We start from the raw sequence: 13,237 nt of genomic DNA, 5'->3' as shown, positions 1-13,237 counted from the left end.
CAATATGATCATTCGTAGTTGAGAGTTAGGCTTTGGCGACTACGGCATCCTGAACCGCTTTCATGATCTCCCGTCTTAAGAGATGAGCCTTCTCTCTGATCACATGCTGGTTCGCAATAACCTCCAAACCCAAGCTCATTATCTGAGTCAGGAGATCATCAATGCTATCCTGGGCCATCCAATTTCGATCTTCTTGAAAATAAATGGTAGTGCCCAGGACCTTAGCCAGATCGGGATTGCCCCAAACTGAGCTATTCCTTTTCAGAGATTGAAGGAGGACCTGAGCAGCTCGGGAGAGCATTCTAATGGCTAGTTCGAAAGAACCCCCTTCTGCACTTGAAGAGACCAGAGGAGGTGGAGGTTCAGCCTGTCGAAGTGGAGAAGTGATAACCTCTACCTCCAAGGTTGGCTACTCTGGAGGTCGGAATGAAGAGCTCGGTACTTTTACCAAGTCCTGTCTCGGCGTTTGGGCAGTAGCGGCAGCAGTTTCTTTCATCTCTTGTACTTTCAGGGCAAGCTCCCTTTTTCACTTATAGCTTTCCTTTACCGTCTCGCCTCTCGCCATACCTGCACAAAGAACAAGTTAGTGAGTTCGCTAAGATTAAGAGATTAAGGATATAGATTATACCGATCCTAGGGCTGAGGTTAGAGAGTTGCAGCTCATAGTCCTCATGGGCGATCACTTGCATCATCCACCATTTTAGTTTGGCCATAACCACATCCAAACATGAATATTTGTGAATGGTTGCCTGATTCTTTAATTCCTTTACCATGGCATTCTCATCTTTATTTAGGGCGATCTTCTTCGGTACTTTAGGAACTAAAGACTGCCAGCTACGTGGAATGCTCTCAAAGCCATTTGGATCCTTGCTCCTTAGTATGAAAAACCGATCTTTCTAGCTCTTCAGCTAGGAAGGGAGATCGGTGAAGAGCCCATAGTTCGGCTTGGCTTGGAAAAACCAAAATTCGTCATCTTTTCGCTGAGCGAGCCTATGTAATTTAGCAAAAATCTTCACTGTGGGCTTAAGTTTTTTAGCCCGATAAAGACCTTTGAAGGCCACCAGGGTCTGCCAAAAGTTTGGATGCACCTGGGCTACACAGACATGGTGGAACTTCAGAATGACTTTATAGAATTCATCTAGGGAAAATCAAAGCCCGACAATTAATTGCTCTTCATACACCATGATTAGGTCAATTTTGTCAAAGAAATGATCATCCCGAAAATCGCCATGGCATCTGATAAGTTTAAAAGAGTCGATCGAAAGATTGTACTCTTGGCTAATAGACTGGAGATCGGCCTCCTCGAGGACCGATGGCAATTCATCCACAGGTAGGTTCTCTTTCCTTGAAGTCGACGCTTGTTTTGATCTAGTCGCTTCACCATGGATCGGGATAATGGTTGTGGAAGATTCAGGTCGCCCACTTGGCCTGACCACATCACCTTCGTTCGATGTCAATGAAATGTGAATAGAGGGAGGGCTTGTAGCTCTCTGACCATCGGTACTGCTCATTTTCAAAGATAAAGGTAAAAATTGATTAAAGCTCTTACCGGAGTATAAATTGGTGCTGAAAAACTTTAGAAAATGAGAGAGAGAGTCATAGTTTGCTCAGGAAATCTGAAAATGGCGTAAGTGGGTAGATGGCCAATACTGCTTCCTATTTATATCTGCCCGAGCATTAAATGCTCACGAAGCCCTAAGTGACACATCGATTAGCAGAATCTGACCATTTCGATGAATCATCAAAAGAGAATTCCAGAAACATGGCAGAGAGATCGGATAGTTAAAGGTCGGTTATGAGGGATCAACCATAGCAAGTAGTTTTGAATCAAAGAGATCGGTCGATGAGTGTGATTTGGGAGATCAGATCAGACACAGTTATAAGAGAACGGGAAAAATAATGCAATAATAAAACAAAATAAACAATCAATATTGAATAAATAAAACTTCATTTCATTTCCAAAAGGTCAGATTATATCATTTGGGAGATCTCTTAAGATCAACAATTACAAATTTCCCTTCTTGCTCCTACGATTTGGACCACTCCCGATTCCAAGATGTCGTTCAAGAGATGCATGGAGATCGGGAGGGTAGCTTTCGTTAACTATGGCAAAGACTATGGGAAACTTGGTGTCTTTATCGATGTCATCGACCAGAATTGAGCTACGATCGAGACCCCTGACATGGTTAGGAGCCAAATGAACTTCATGAGGCTGTCATTGATATCAAGATTGAAATTAGCAATTCCCTTGTCAAAGATCAGTCTATAGATCATACCGGTAAATCGATCGGAGATCAGCACGGTAGTCAGTTTCAATCTTGATCGGTAAATTAGTCCGGTTCTCTCGTCGTCATCAGATGACGCTCTCATAATTCCCTGATTGCCAAAATCGTCTATTTTTAGGCGATAGGCAAAGAAGATTATCGGAGAAAGATTAAGGCAGTTGTCATGATATGAATTTTCATCGAAAAGTAAGGATTAGAAGAGAGAGAAGACATTAAAATTCACCAGAGAAGGGAGAATGTGAGTGTGCGAAGGACAAAATTCCTCTGCATATATATAAGGCATTGGCAATTATTGCATGCAGAACTCAAAGCGGTTCATCAATAATCAAAGAATTAATTGCTTCAAGAGATGAGGAAGGGATTGAAAATTAAGATCAGGAAGAAAAGAGATCAAATGCAGAAAGAGTCAAATTAAGAGATCGGAATAAGAGGTCTCAGGCCTACCAATCATAAAAGAGATCAGCTAAACTGAGAAATGACCTATAGAGATCGGAGGGCTTGGAGAAATAAAATCACTTTCAATCATGACCCTCAATTTGTAAGATTATGTAATACCCTCACTTTAGCTAGTCCGTGCATTCGACTGTTCCGATGATTAATATCACTCTGGACAGTCGGAATGTCTAGAACTATTTGCAAACTATAGTGAGGAGTCATAAATAACCCAAATAATGGTAAGAAAAATTAAGAAAAAATTTTAGAAATAAAATACAATAAAGTTAAATGAGCCGGTGCCCCAGCGATGGGTAACCCAACGGGAAGTTGCTGTAAAAATAGCTAGTAGCTCTAGACCGGAGGGAAATCCTGTGAAATAATTTATGGGATGCCAGAGAAGAGTTACGGCGCCCTAGGTAGCATTAGAATGCCAAGAAAAGGTTAGGAAAACTTTTAAGATCGGTACAGACAGTTTGGCTCCTTAAGCCAAACGAAGGGCATTTTGGTCATTTTGCCTTTAGAGACGATTTTTGACCAACTTGTCCATTTATGTAAGTAAATTATATGATATAAAATATGAATAAAAATTTATGAAAATTCAATTAAAAATGAGTAAAAAAAAGAAAGAAAAACAAAATTTAAATTCAATAATGACATAATGATGATGCAATTAAAAAGTGCTTGGCCAATCAAAATTAGACAAGCTTACTTATAAGAGATAAATGAGTTAAAAATGGGAAAAAGCCATCTTCTTCTCCAGCAATAATCTGTTGTCCCAACACCTCCTCTCCATTTCCTTTATTTTTCCTTCTTTCCACCATTAGAGCACCATCACCAAGCTTCCAAACACCTACCTTCCTTCACCAAAATTGTTGGCAGCCTTGATAAACCTCCATAGCCAGCCATTAAACCCAAGGAAAGTGGGAAGAAAGTGAATTAAAATTGAGGATTAATCAAGAGAAAATTCTACTCACACAAGATTAGTGCATAAAATAAGTTCTCTTCCTTTTTAATCTTTGTAAGCATGCTAAATCAAGTAGAAATTGCATGAAATCAAAAGAAAACCATGAGTAAATGGAATCTCTAAATGTTGGCAGCCATGAGAAAGTTTGAGAATTGTTGGTTTTTACTAAAATTAAGTGGTTATTTATGTTATTGATGAGTATAGATGATGGATAAAGTGATTGGTATGAGTTTGGTGTGTGTATGCCATGAATTGGAATTTTGGAGTTAGGGTTTGGGGCAAAAATTTGGGTTTTGCTCATGTGTTGGTGAATGAAAGTCCTAATGGTCAATTAGTGACCATTTGGCTGTGTTTGATGAGGAATTAAAGTGAATTGTGGCTTTGGATTTAAGGTTGGGTATGCTGCCTCATAGGACCTGCAGGGCTGGATGTGAGTTCAGCAAGTTTGGGCAGCTGTAACTTGAGTGGTGTAGGTTCAATTAGTGCAAGGCTAATTGGACATGAAACTAGACACATAATTCCACAACTCTGATGAAGAAATCTTGCACAGAAAGAAACTTAGAATACCCTAAAAATTGACCGAATCCGGGTAACCAATTCTGGACCTGGTAAAAGTGATTAAATGAACAGTGTTTATTCATTTGGCCATAACTCAGTGTAGAAATATCCAATTGACTTAAATTATATATCAATGGAAAGCTTAGATAATTTAGGACAACTTTCATGAAGACCAGAACTCTAAATTATGACTAGAACTAAATGAAATTGTCCATCAAAATCAGAACACCAAAACTGCCAAAATTGATTCTACCCAGAAATTTTGGAAAAATTGTAATCCGGCCAGTTATGGTAATTTGGCCATAACTTGAGCTAAAAAACTCCAAATGGAGTGATTCAAAAAGGGAATTAAAGAAGAAATATAAAGGAACAACTTTGATGAAGAAAAGTTTGCCAAATTCTCACTGTAGAATTGCCTAATGGAATAGTAAACTCTAGTACCAAAAACTAAAATTTTTAATTTATTTCCTATTGGTTTGAAGTATTGATTGGTAACCAATGCCAGCACTTTTGTGAACCAAAATGTGCTAATTTCATGTTGTTAGAACCCATGTAACTATTATGTATGAGAAAGTCAATATTTTGAACAAATAGTAGGTGAATAGTAACCCCAAAGACATGAGAAATAATATTAGAAATTTATACTTCTGCTAGTAATAAAAATTAAAACATTATAAATTATAATTGGAACATATAATGAAATAATGATACTTATGAACCCTTAATGGTATTTATGTGCTCATGTATTACCTAGACACGTGTGTCAGATTGGATAGATTAGCATGCTAATAGGGTATTGTTATAGCAGTACTGTGTAAGGCTTTATGCATGTATTCATGACTTTATGCCCACACTCATGGCTTTTATGCTTGATTATATGTTATCATGGCTTTTAGCCATACTGATATGTTATCATGGCTTTTTAGCCATTCTGACTGCATACATGGTTGACGTTTTGCATTTCATGTCCCATGGTATGACGGCCCGAGGCACTGCGGTGTCCAGTGCCAACGACTTGTTATCCAGTTTAGTCAGCCTGTCATAAGTTACTTGGGCAGTGAAATTTATTGAAATGAGTTAAGAATAATAGCAACTGAAAATATTAGCAATTAAATAAAAGAGTAAGAATATTTAAAATAAATTAGATTAGTTATTTAGTAGAAAGAATTGAAATGAATTAGAACGATATTAAAATTTAATTATTATGAAATAATTTGCGATAACCTAGAAAGTATTGAATAAAATGATAAAAAGATTTGCGAAAGAGATATAAGTATATTACTACTGCGAATTTAGGAATAAGTTACTTCTTAAGAGGAATAAATTAGAACGAAAGATAGAAATTAGAATGAAAGATAGTTGATACTAGAAGTATTATATTAAATTAGATTAAATTTCAGAGTATCCAAAGTACAATCCATTTCTTTCTTTGTTTGTATATTATTTTCTTTATTATATTATCGCACCACTAAGCAGCAATGCTTAGCGCGATGGATTTGTTTCCCTCGCGCAGGTACTGAAGACAAAGCCTAGTAAATATTAGACTGAGATTTTAGAGTTCGGATCTCCAGAAGTGTCAGAAGTGCTCAAGGTAGTCACCTCCTCAGCAATGCATGTAGATAGGGCTCACATTAGTCATAGTATATAATTTGTGCATTATAATTATTTATTATGTTGCAATGAAAATTAAGAAATTGTATGTAATATGCACCTGATGTAAATTATGAATTAATGTAATTAGTTTGCAAATTATGTAAACTAATGAAATTAAGAATTTTGATATATGTAATAAGCATGAATGAATTTGTACAAATAAGTATGGATTTGAATTACATAATGATTTTTGAAATGATGATATGAGCATGGATGAATTATTATATGAAAATATTGTTGAGATTTTTAAATAGGTAAATAGTGAAATACGCCAAACGGCAATAAAATAGGGAAAACTCCGCTGGTTTCTCCTTAGAAAAATAATTGATATTAAAATATAATGAGAATAAATTATTATAAGAATAAAGTAAGATAAGATAGGGTGCTCCGGTACCAAGTGTGACATGTCTTGCTCGGCACTGTAGATGGGTAAGGGGTGTTACATTTATTGGTATCAGAGCACGGTTTAAGCATTTCTGGGTCTAGATAGAGTTCATACCATGCATTGCATTCATATGGGTCGAGGTGACACTAATGCAAACCTTCGACTACATACATCAAGTAAATTTCGAGGATGAAATTTTTGTTAGAGGAGAAGAATTATAACACCCTCACTTTAGCTAGTCCATGCATTCGACTGTTCCGATGATTAATATCGATCCGGATAGTTGGAATGTCTGGAACTATATGTAAACTAGAGTGAGGAGTCATAAATAACCCAAATAATGGTAAGAAAAAATTAAGAAAAAATTTTAGAAATGAAATACAATAAAGTTAAATGAGCCGGTGCTCCGGCGATGGGTGACCCAACGGAAAGTTACTGTAAAAACAACTAGTCGCCTTAGACCCGAGGGAAATCTTGTGAAATAATTTATGGGATACCAGAGAAGAGTTACGACACCCTAGGTAGCATTAGAATGCCAAGAAAAGGTTAGGAGAATTTTTAAGATCAGTACAGACAGTTTTGGCTCCTTAAGCCAAATGAAGGGCATTTTGGTCATTTCGCCTTTAGAGACGATTTTTGACCAACTTGTCCATTTATATAAGTAAATTATATGACATAAAATATAAATAAAAATTCATAAAAATTAAATTAAAAGTGAGTAGAAAAGAAAGAAAAATAAAATTTAAATTCAATAATGACATAATGATGATGCAATTAAAAAGTGCTTGGCCAATCAAAATTAGACAAGCTTACTTATAAGAGATAAATAAGTTAAAAATGGAAAAAAGCCATCTTATTCTCTAGCAATAATCTACCGTCCCAACACCTCCTCTCCCTTTCCTTTATTTTTCCTTCTTTCCACCATTAAAGCACTATCACCAAGCTTCCAAACACCTACCTTCCTTCACCAAAATTATTGGTAGCCTTGATAAACCTCCATAGCCAGCCATTAAACCCAAGGAAAGTGGGAATAAAGTGAAGTAAAATTGAGGATTAACCAAGAGAAAATTCTGCTCACACAAGGTTAGTGCATAAAACAAGTTATCTTCCTTCTTTAATCTTTGTAAGCATGCTAAATCAAGTAGAAATTGCATGAAATCAAAAGAAAACCATGAGTAAATGGAACCTCTAAATGTTGGAAGCTATGAGAAAGTTTGAGAATTGTTGTTTTTATTGAAATTAAGTGGTTATTTATGTTAGTGATTAGTATAAATGATGGATAAAGTGATTGGTATGAGTTTGGTGTGTGTATGCCATGAATTGGAATTTTGGAGTTAGGGTTTGGGGCAAAAATTTGGGTTTTGCTCATGTATTGGTGAATGGAAGTCCTAATGGTTAATTAGTGACCATTTGACTGTGTTTGATGAGGAATTGAAGTGAATTGTGGCTTTGGATTTGAGGTTGGGTATGCTGCCTCATAGGACCTGCGGGGCTAGATGTGAGTTTAGTAAGTTTGGACAGCTGTAACTTGAGTGGTGTAGGTTCAATTGGTGCAAGGCAAATTGAAAATAAAACTAGACAAATAATTTCACAACTTTGATGAAGAAACCTTGCCTAGAAAACAAACTTAGCATACCCTAAAAATTGACTGAATCTGGGTAACCAATTCTGGACCTGGTAAAAGTGACCAAATGAACATTGTTTGTTCATTTAGCCATAACTCAGTGTAAAAATATCCAATTGACTTGAATTATATATCAATGGAAAGCTTAGATAATTTAGGACAACTTTCATGAAGACCATAACTCTAAATTATGACTAGAACTAAATGAAATTGTCCATCAAAGTCAGGACACCAAAATTGCCAGAATTGATTATGCCCAGAAATTCTTGAAAAATTGTAATCCGGCCAGTTATAGTAATTTAGCCATAACTTGAGCTAGAAAACTCTAAATGGAGTGATTCAAAAATAAAATTAAAGAAGACACATAAAGAAATAACTTTGATGAAGAAAAGTTTGCCAAATTCTCATTATAATTGCCTAATGGAACAGTAAACTCTAGCACCCAAAACTGAAATTTTTGATTTATTTCCTATTGGTTTGAAGTATTGATTGACAACCAATGCCAACACTTTTGTGAACCAAAATGTGCCAATTTCATGTTGTTAGAACCCGTGTAACTATTATGTATGAGAAAGTCAATATTTTGAATAAATAGTAGGTGAATAGTAACCCCAAAGACATAAGAAATAATATTAGAAATTTATACTTTTGCTAGTAATAAAAATTAAAACGTTATAAATTATAATTGGAATATATAATGAAATAATGATACTTATGAACCCTTAATGGTATTTATGTGCTCATGTATTGCCTAGACACGTGTGTCAGATTGGATAGATTGGCATGCCAATAGGGTATTGTTATAGTAGTACTGCGTAAGGCTTTATGCTTGTATTCATGGTTTTATGCCCACACTCATGACTTTTATGCCCGATTATATGTTATCATGGCTTTTAGCCACACTGATATGTTATCATGGCTTTTTAGCTATTCTGACTGCATACGTGGTTGACATTCCTCATTTCACGTCCCATGGTGTGACGGCCCGAGGCATCACGGTGTCTAGTGCCAACGACTTGTTATCCAGTTTAGTCAGCCTGTCATAGGTTACTTGAGCAGTGAAATTTATTGAAATAAGTTAAGAATAATAGCAACTGAAAATATTAGCAATTAAATAAAAGAGAAAGAATATTTAAAATAAATTAGATTAGTTATTTAGTAGAAAGAATTGAAATAAATTGAAACGATATTAAAATTTAATTATTATGAAATAATCTGCGATAACCTAGAAAGTATTGAATAAAATGATAAAAAGATTTGCGAAAGAGATATAAGTATATTACTATTGTAAATTTAGGAATAAATTACTTCTTAAGAGGAATAAATTAGAACGAAAGATAGAAATTAGAAAGAAAGATAGTTAATACTAGAAGTATTATATTAAATTAGATTAAATTTCAGAGTATCCAAAGTATAATCCATTTCTTTCTTTATTTGTATATTATTTTCTTTGTTATATTATCGCACCACTAAGCAGCAATGCTTAGCGCGATGGATTTGTTTCCCTCGCGCAGGTACTGAAGACAAACCCCAGTGGACATTAGACTAGGATTTTGAAGTTCGGATCTGTAGAAGTGTCAGAAGTGCTCAAGGTAGTCACCTCCTCAGCAATGCATGTAGATAGGGCTCACATTAGTCATATTATGTAATTTGTGCATTATAATTATTTATTATGTTGTAATGAAAATTAGAAAATTGTATGTAATATGCACCTGATGTAAATTATGAATTAATGTAATTAGTTTGCAAATTATGTAAACTAATGAAATTAAGAATTTTGATATATGTTAAGCATGAATGAATTTGTACAAATGAGTATTGATTTGAATTACATAGTAATTTTTGAAATGATGATATGAGTATGGATGAATTATTGTATAAAAATATTGTTGAGATTTTTAAACAGGTAAATAGTGAAATACGCCAAACGGCAATAAAATAGGAGAAACTCCGCTGGTTTCTCCTTAGAAAAATAATTGATATTAAAATATAACAAGAACAAATTATTATAAGAATAAAGTAAGATAAGATAGGGTGTTCCGGCACCGAGTGTGACATGTTTTGCTTGGCTACACTGTAGACGGGTAAGGGGTGTTACAAATTAACTCCTCACTATCGGATCTCAAATGGTGAAAGCAGCCCAGTACATCTCAATTTACACCGTTGATCACATTGTAAGGATAGATTTGAAACCCTTAGATCGAAAAGTGAATAATTAATTCTATAACTTTTGCTCCCAGCCCTTGGATCCATTCTGTAAGGCGAGATTCCTAACCGTTGGATGACGGGATGAAAGGACAGAGATCTTGAACCAAATCCTAACCTTCGATTTTGATTCTCTTTAATTCTAAGACGTAGGATTGTGTTCTTTTAGATCCAAACCCTTCATCTCCTCTTGTTGAAATCTTGACTCTCTATTTTTGAGCACCCATCTCCTATAAATACCTGCATGCAATACTAGGGATGGAGGGGGGGGGGTTGATTTTTAAGGAAAAACCTTGAATTTTTGCTGTAGCTTTATTGTTTTCCAATCAGAAACCCCTAAAGTTTCTAGAGACTTTAGTAATAAGTTTTCTTAAGGTCTCATTGCTAAAGCTACAGGTCTTGCAATTCATATCCTGAACAACTGTGTGTCATCTTGAAAACCCAATCTCAACCCGTTAATAGGATCATACTTTCATCACCTTCGGCGCTTCAGAGTCACCTTACTGTCTCAGTTTTAGCAACTCCAGATTCGCAAGGACATTGGTATCAGCTCATCCATTATTGTAGCTCTCTACAGGTAAGCGTTTAACTTATCATTCTCAAAGTATCACTAGCCTATATTCATGACATGAGTATCTTTGAGATTCTTTGTCACACCGAATCTTTAGAATAAGTTTATGTTAAATTTGACTTATCCCACAAATATAACTTTTGTTTTTTTTTTTTTATCTTTATGTTATTCTTAATTTCCTTATATTATTTTGTGTGAGAAATGATAGTTCGAGTCATTGATATTCCGTAAGTACCATAAGGAGTACGGATGAAAATGACGATGTGGAGATTCCTAATCTGAGCGAAAGAAAACAATTAGGAAAAGTTCGGGTAAATTGAGAGGTCAGCTACTTAGACTAGCTCGAAAAAGTAAGGATGAGATCAGGAACCGAGATTAGCTCAGACAAGCAAACTACGAGAAAGGAAATCTAAAAGATCTCATATGAGTTGAAATAAGCCAAGAAGAGTTCAGACAATAAATAATGAGATCAAAAACTAAGAAAGTTTAGATAATACGAAGAGCGAGAAGTGACGCATGCTATGCCTTCGTTCTAGTTTTGAATTAAGATCGAAAAGAGTTTGGTTCCACGTCCAAAACCTTTAGAATTCACCTTTAATGAAACAGGGGGATCGAGTGAAAGTCCTTTCCTGGAATTCCTATAACTTAAACTTTTATAAAGTGTCTGATGCTATATTAGAAAGATCGGGAGAGATTCCTTTCCTGAGTTTTTAACCAAAAGAGATTGAGAGAGAGTCCTTTCCTGAATTCTCTTAGCCAAAAGTTCTAAAATATTTTAAAACATCGGGAGAGATTCCTTTCCTGAATTCTCTTAGCTAAAATTCTAATAAAAATATTTTAAGAGATCGGGAGAGAGTCTTTTCCTGAATTTTTTTAGCCAAAGTTCTAATAAGAAATATTCTAATAGATCGAGAGAGAGTCCTTACCTGAATTCTCTTAGCTAAAGTTCTAATAAAAATATTTTAAGAGATCGGAAGAGAGTCCTTTCCTGAATTCTCTTAGCCAAAATTATAATAAAAATGTTTGAAGAGATTGGGAGAGAGTCTTTTCCTGAATTCTCTTAGTCGAAGTTCTAATAAAATGTTTTAAGAGACTGAGAGAGAGTCCTTTCTGAGAGTCATTTCTCGAATTCTCTTGGCTAAAGTTTTAATAAAGATATTTTGTATAAATTAGGGGAGATCGGAAGAGAGTCCTTTCTTTTCTAGCCCTGATACTTTCATTATAAAATTCATCATATATTCTAAACAATGGGTCTGCGGGAGAGTCCTTCCAAAGAATCTCGAATCTTATATTGAGGCTCGATGGAGAGTCCTCCTCAAGGCCCTCATATTTATATTATTAAGGTAGTGTTCTTCCTTCAGTTTGGCTTTATCAAAATATTAAAGTTCCAAAAACATTTAATTATTTTAAGATGAAACGATATGGGCAAAGGTTTCACTGGTAATTATGCTGATGATGGGACCTTTCTCTATTAACTGAGAGTCCTCATTAATAAAGGGAATTCTCTAGGTTTTAATTAATACATCCCTTTTGAATTAGAGTCCTAATTAATAGGAATGAAAATCTATACCCATATCAGTTCTCAAAGTATCCTTTACACACACCGCATCCTCAGTTATTTGAATACCAATGATGAGGTACATAATGTATGAGCCGAGAGTCCTCTTCACTCGTTATGAATCTTTAGCGACCAAATAACACTTCTTCGGAATTAGAGTCCTAATTCAACAAGGGAGGAACCTAACAAATATATAACAAATTAAACAAACACAACATCAATTCACTGAAGGGTCATCCCATATACTTGTGTTCCTGGGCAACCCAAAATAGTGAAATATCAAATGTTCCTTTCATCAATAACAGGGACCAACATTATAATACTAACCCCAAAATTATCAATCTTAAATTATAAAGAGCACATCATTAAATCTGCTTACCCTCATTGAGGGACGAGGTGGGGTGCTTAACACCTTCCCCATACGTACACGGACCTCGAACCTAGAATTTTTATTTTAGAAGTGGTTTTATAAATTTTTATTCTCACAAATGGTTTCCTTTAATTTTCCTCAAAATTAAAGTGGCGACTCCTCACTTTTTCCACTTTAGTGAGAATCGTCCGGCAACCGCAAAACCCTTGTGACAGGATGAATCTCTTATCCACTAATTCCTACAGCTCTTCCTTTAACTCTTTCAACTTTGCAGGAGCCATCCTGTAAGGAGGAATAGATATGGGTCTAGTACCAGACACTAGATCAATTTTAAAATCTATTTTCCTCTCAAGTGGCAACCCAGGTAGTTCGTCTGGAAATAAATTTTAAAGCTCTCTTATCACAGGAACTAATTCAGGCCCACTCCTATTCTCTATAACCTCTCTAACATGGGCTAGAAACTCTCTACATCCTTTTCGAAGCATCTTTTTGGCTTGCATCATGGAGATCATCCCCTTTACTGATGATGTCTGATCTCCCTGAAAAACTACCTTTGACCCATCCTATTCTCTGAATATTACTACCTTATTCCTATAGTCTAAGGTAGCATAATTGGCTGAGAGCCAATC

The sequence above is a fragment of the Hevea brasiliensis genome, chromosome 4 (genome assembly GCF_030052815.1).
Source record: "Hevea brasiliensis isolate MT/VB/25A 57/8 chromosome 4, ASM3005281v1, whole genome shotgun sequence".
NCBI lineage: Eukaryota > Viridiplantae > Streptophyta > Magnoliopsida > Malpighiales > Euphorbiaceae > Hevea > Hevea brasiliensis.
This window is presented reverse-complemented; position numbering follows the sequence as displayed.